The sequence below is a fragment of the Akebia trifoliata genome, chromosome 14 (assembly GCF_017979445.1).
Source record: "Akebia trifoliata isolate Shusen 1 chromosome 14, ASM1797944v1, whole genome shotgun sequence".
NCBI classification, from domain to species: Eukaryota; Viridiplantae; Streptophyta; class Magnoliopsida; order Ranunculales; family Lardizabalaceae; genus Akebia; species Akebia trifoliata.
Window position 1 is genome coordinate 28842040 of NC_141388.1, and position 6924 is coordinate 28848963.

Consider the following 6924-nt stretch of genomic DNA (forward strand, 5'->3'; position numbering starts at 1 on the left):
AGCAATTGACACGTGGCAACCTTAGGGAATTTCATGACCAATTCTCTGAGCCGATTGGAAAATACACCGAATTGCATCAAACCGACATTCACACATGCTCTATAAAAGTAGGTTGGTTGCCTAAGAAACCTTTTAGATCAGATGTGACAACTCCAACTTGACAGATCGGTTGAAACTGCTCCTACTTTGACAGGTCAAGTGTGGCAACTCCTGCAATTGACAGATCAGGGAGTAGGCGCAACTACTCCGGTAGAAAGCATTGAAAGGATCCTAGGAAATCCACGAGCCAGAAACTCTATAAATACCATATTGCAACTCACACTAAAGGTTAGCAAAAATCTTTCCTAAGAACACTTTATTAGCTCGGCAGTAATTTCTAGCTTGATCGTTGAAGTGGTCCTATTATAGGTCATCCATTGAGCTGGGAATTCTCAAGGAGGATATCGAAGTAGAGCAAAAAAGTGCATCTACATTAGTCAAACAGGAGATACGGGTGTTACTAATGAAACTTCCTAAACTTTACTTTGAAATTGTTAGAATCTTTAATTAGTTCAATCTCAAAAGTAGTTCAAATTTGATGTTTCTATCCCCACTGAAGGAGTGGAACAACATACTTGGGTTGGCCTGAACTCAACCAAGGCTCAACCTAATAGATAGGTGAGCCTGGGTCGAGTTATATAGAAAATGAGTTGAGCCTGAGTTAGAATATTTCAACTTGACTTCAATTCAAGTTGAGCTCGGGTTGAGAGTACGAGCAACCCAACTCAACCCGAACAAATTTCATATACTAATATATAAATATTTTTATCTTAATTATAAATTTTTTATTTAGATTTTTTATTCCATCTTATTATTATGACTTATGGACAATTAGTTAATATTAATTGAACTTTGACTTACTATGATTTGTCTAAATATTCTCTCAATGGTGGATTTGAAAGTTGTATGCGATTTTATTTACTAGTAGTTTTGTTTTTCATTTTGTATATCTTTTTTTTTTATATTAAATTTATTTGTTAATCAAAAATAAAATTATGGTTATTCAACAAGCCCAACCCTACTAAACCCCCCAAAATTATCTAAATTTGGGCTAACCCGAACTCAACCCAAATTTATAATATCAAGCTTAGGTTGACCTCGGGTTAGTGAGCTTAGACTTGATGGTTGGGTTGAGGTGAGCTCGGATTGAAGGTTCTGCTACTTTGGTTAAGATTGAGTTTACCCTCCAACCTGCCCAAGTTGTAGTCTTACAACATACTCGATAAAATTATATTAGCAGTTTCATTTAAACATTAAAACCATCAAACATTCAAGTAAATTTGTAGCGACCAGTTATATGTGAAGATTTCACATCCTCCATTAGATTTTCTTGGATCTATTTATAAACTTGGGATAGTTCTAATTAATGGACAATGAAGACAATGAAGACAATGAACAAACTATCAAGATTTACGTGTGCTTGGTATGATCATGTTGAACTAGATCGTAGATAAAGCTAATTGTTGCTACTTTGTTATCACATTACAAACTCTTAGGTCTTGTGATCTCAAATCACAATTGAGACAATAACAAGGATTGAAGTCAAGGTAACTCACAATAAGTAGGGTAACAAGTAACACTACAATTCAATGATTTAGTGATACAACTAACGAAAAATAAATCTGTAGAGAGATTAGTGATATGGAAAACAAAGGTGATGTAGGACCCACTAGAGAAACTGGTTAACCTAAAATATTTTAATATCTCAAATTTAAGTATGAAAGGGGAATGAGTTGGGTTGGTTAGAAAATGAAATAAATAATTTGGAATAAGAAACTAGGGTTTATGAGTGTTGGTTCAAAGTTTGTAGATTAGAATAGGACTCCAGCTTTACCATGTTGGGGAGAAAGAATATTCTAATATACTCACTTGATTTATATTGCAAAATCAATCTAATGAATCTCCAATCAATCTTCAAAGCTTCACAAAATAAATAACGTAACAATAGTAGTACAAACAACTAATATCGAACTTGCATAGATAGGGGAAAGAGAGAAAAAAAAATCCCTAGAATCACTCTAGCGTTCTTAGAAATTAATTCTAGGGTTTGGGAATCATTCACGTAGGTTGATTAATTTGTCATAATTAATGAGATTTTATTCATTAGCCTCCAAAAAGAAAGCACAAGGTATTATTTATAAGCTCCTATAGGTGCGGCATCCAAACCTAATGAGCAAAATTAAAGATTTAACTTCTACAGCGACTAGAAATGACAAAAAAAAAAAAAAAAAAACATATAAACTCCCTAACAAGTTGACCAAAATCCTTCAAACTTTAAAAGAACATAGACTCAAAGAATATAAAATAATTGTTGGACACCCACAACTAACATATAAAAATACCAAAATATCCCTAACTTTTGAATAGTTTTTTTCTTTTTCTTTCAGAATAGGTCTTCAAAGGTTGTATAGAATTCTCATAATCTCTTTCCAAATTAAAAGAATTCGAACCCGTCAAGTAAAATGCATGATATTTTTCATGTCTATTTTTGTTAAGTTGCTAAAATTCTTTTGACTAAGTTTTGTCATAGAGAAATAAGAGTTAAGACTCCATACCAAGTATTACTTTCAAACGACTGACAAATCTTAAAAGAACTTGTGCTTTTAGATATAAGTGTTGATTTTGACCATTATTGCTTCAAAAGTTATTTAGAATTTTGTGGGTATATTATCTACTAATCCTCATGAGTTAAACTAATCCACTAGGGGTAATCTAACAGTTTAAGGGCTTGTTGTATTCGCTAAATGCAATCGAGATGCCTGCGAAAGTGGTAATTTTATTTTCTAAGAAACTAGAAAAAGATAAATTTAGGGGTATGATCGGTGTCTCAAAACATTAATTTATCCATACTTTTTCCAAGCATTTATCTTGATTTCCGTCCTTATTTTATCAAATTAGATGAATAAATGTGTTAAGTATAAAATTATCACATTTTATGTTATACCATGTTAATTAGACTTAATTGCATAAAATAATTATAGATATCGAAAAATTGATCACATATGTTCACTGTACAGGTCAATGATCAACTCATCCAGAAGAACACAAAATCACTAAAGCAAGAGTGCACTACAATCAAAAAGCTAGATCAAGCATTTAGTCAAAAGATGAGATCTAAATGTCTTTAGAACACTGCGATGCAGTCAAATCTTAATGTGGCGCAATCCACCTCAGTTGGATCGCTTTAGAATTTTTCCATGTTGCTTCACACATGAGATTATATGCAAGAGTGATAGTGACTATTTTTGAATCCTTTGTAAACATTTCAAGTCTATAAATAGATCATTTTTTCAATTAAAAAAAAGTCATTGGATTCTTGTCCCTTCTTTTCTTCACCCCCAATACATTTGGTATTTTCTCTGTAATTTTCATTTTTAGTTAAGTTTTATTTCAGTAACTTCTGTAATTTCTCAAAGAGATAGTGTATCTTGGTTATTATGAATGAAGTGATGTTTTTTTTAATTTCTCTTGTATCCTTGCCATAACCATAAGTTAGACTCCCTCCATTAGTAAGAGGAAGAAGCCTAGAAGCAAGGTTTAATTCTATGTTATTTCTTTATCCTTCTATGTGTTTATAATGTTTATAGGATTCACTTCAAAGTTTTATCAAATTCTAATGGATCAAAGCTTTAATTGAATCTCTATACCTCATATGTTTAACTTAGATGTTTTATGCTTAAAAAAGATCAAGATAAAATATGCTTAAATTAGATACTTGGTGGTAGGGACTCCCCATATTAGTGAGTGAAAGAGTCTTAATTACAGTGTTTTATAAAAAAATTTCATGTCATATCTTCCAACTCAAGAAGCTCACACCAAGCCCTTGTGGTTAAATGCAAAGAAGGATAAACTCAAAGACAATTTATATGCTAATCATAGGTTACTTTAATCACTAATGAATGTTTTATCTTTTATTTACTTAGTATAATTTCCTCTTCTATTATTTTAATTTTCATCAATATTTTACTTTCCATTTTGTTTCACAAAAATACAAAAATAAATTTAAATTATAACTTAAATTAACTTCATTTCTTGCTAACTTGGTAACATCTCCTTTTTCTTTTGGGTTCAATCCCTTACTTTCCCACAAGCTAAGAAAAGTATAAAAATATTAATTTTTGATGAGATGACAACAACGACATCAACCTCTACTATTGGGTGAATGCCAAATTCTCTTTAGTTAGAGCATTTACCTTCTGCTGCATGTCCTCCCGCTACTTTCTTAACTCCTCCATCTAAGTTGTCAACTAGTCATTAGTGTTAGGAGTGGTAGGAGGGGCTTGTGGTTGGTTGTTAGTGGAACAAGTTGGTCTCACCATCTCGTTTATTTGACTCTTAAAGGAAATAGAAACAAAAACAAAACTTTTTCTAAAACATATTTCCCATAGACATCGCCAAAGATGTAGAGGTGATTTTCTGATTACCTCTTACAACTTAGTTTCGAAGTTTCATTGTATGTTCCATGCTCATCCGATTTAATGGTGGCATCGATGTGGTACTGGCCAAAACTCGTCGATGCCAAAGTTGGTTATTAGAAAAAAGAAATAAGTTCTCCATCTCTCTCCAAATGGTCGACCCCTTTCCCTTGGGCCTCCCCCTCTATTTATTGTGTTCCCTAGAGATCTTCTCAAAATAAAAAACTCTTCATGATCCTCAATCTTTAGGGATCTTCCCATGGAATCCCTTAATTTTCGAGCAAGTTACCTAATCTTGAAGGAGTCCACGTGGCCTGCATTATTTTTTTTTCCGAGATTCCTGGCATATTCTTCCAAATAGTGGATATGGAAGATGCAGGGTCAACTAAGTAACCCTACCCTATTATACTCTTTGTTTAGAGCATGGTGGATACTCTACCCTGCCCTTCATCTGGGCTGGACAAACTTAGGTACCACTCTTAGCAGAGTAGGAAAACTTGCCCAGTATAATTACTCCATCCATATCTGGACACGTGTAGGGTCCAAATGTGCCTACAAATTTTACCCTATATAGTAAGAACAAGAGGGGGGGGGGGGGGGGGGTGTAATGGTTATGTAACCAATTATAATGTAATAAATTTTAGAGTCATCATAGAGGAACAAATATTTGCTGTTTGAATTTTACGTGCTAAGTTGACAAACCAATGAACCAATGACATGCTGTCCCGTGTATTGAAAAGAAGCAATAGTGATTGGTTAGTGGAAAGAGAATTTCCGGAGAACTTTTTTGAGTAGTTTAAGTCTTGGATTTTACTTGTTTTTTCAATACACGTAGCTTAGCACATAAAATTCAACACAACAAATCTCTATTCCTCCTCCTTCTAGAGTGACTGCAAAGGACACTGCATTCAATACTGAGCTGGCGTGGAGGTGTGCACAGAACTATTGATGTTTTTCGTTGAGATAGGAGTGGAAGTTTTCCTAGTAGTCTATATTTATTTGATAATAAAAAATTCAATACAAATTCTAAAATTATAAAATTCTAAGATTTGATAATAAAAACTCCAATACAAATCTAAAATAATTAATTTTCAGATTTCCTAAGATTTAACTGATTTTTAACAAGAGAATCTAATAATGAATTTTCAAACTTCAAATTCTATTTTGTTGGAAACTTAAAAAAATACAATTTTTTTTAAAACCGGTCCTTAACAACCTTTCTTAGAGAACTAAACCAATAAGTATTAAAATTTTAGTTGGATTGTCGGTCCAATTCAAATTTTAGAACATTGGTGTAGACTTGAAAGTTAAAATATAGGGTCTCATTATCAAACTAGCATATAAACACCCCATCAAGAACATGTCTAAGATGTCTTGTATTCCTGTTTAGGCTTGGGCTTAAAGGGTCAAAATCAAAGGGTACCTTTTCCATTATTTGGAAAAGGGAGAAACGTTTTCTCTTGTTCTCGTTTGCTAGAGATAGGTAGGACTGTAACTTTGAAATAATATTTCAATCTGATCGCTGGGGATAGAGGTACACTGCCTAATCACTAAATCATTGTGCTTTGTGTGCGATTCTCTATTCTTTGCTCCTTCGTTTTTTCACGGAATAAGCCTTAGACAACCTTGCTTTGTTCAATAAAAAACATTTTACACATGAAAACAGACCCATAAAATTGGAAAAAATTAAGTATAAAAGATTCTATTAAAACCAAAATTGTATGATCAATCATGTTCATTGTATATTGGTAAATCCCTAATCTAAAAAAGAAGTCTGAGGAATTCTTCAGGAACTTTGGACAAGTAATGGATTATTGATCTGTGTTTCATGAAGTTAAGACACCAAGCACTGCCTGGTGCCCATGGATGTCAACAAAGCGTTCACCAGATCATTAGATACACGTCTTAATTTGAACCAACGGGATAACATACTCCATGAAGACTGCTTCACATGGCAATGTGATAGGTCCATTGCTTCACAATTCAAAGTCCTCTTCGGGCATTTTAAAGAGCTCTCTAATAATGGTGTTATTGAGAAAAACCAAGGAATCACGAAACAAGTCTCATCACAGGTGTACAGAATGCAATGATCCTTATTAGCAATCGATTTGCTATTTTTTTTGTGTGTCTAGACCACCATTGGATATCAGTAACGAGATTCTTCTTCTCCTCCCAATGGAAGCCATCTTCTGCAATTTCGTAGTCATTGAGATGAGCCTCTTGGGGTCAATCACAGTCTGTTGTGCAAGCTAGAAGAAATTTGAGCAAGAAAGAACAGTTTTAGTTGTTATATATAGTTGCAAGGGGAAACAGTTTACGGAGTACTCCTTGTGTTAGGGTGCATGGAATACAAATTTGATTGCATGTTTGGAATCTTATGTGGTGATCAACTCATGTAGGGTTTGTATTATAGCTTGCTTTCTATCCCAAGTGACTTAACAAATTGGGTACAAGCATTAAATGCCAACTA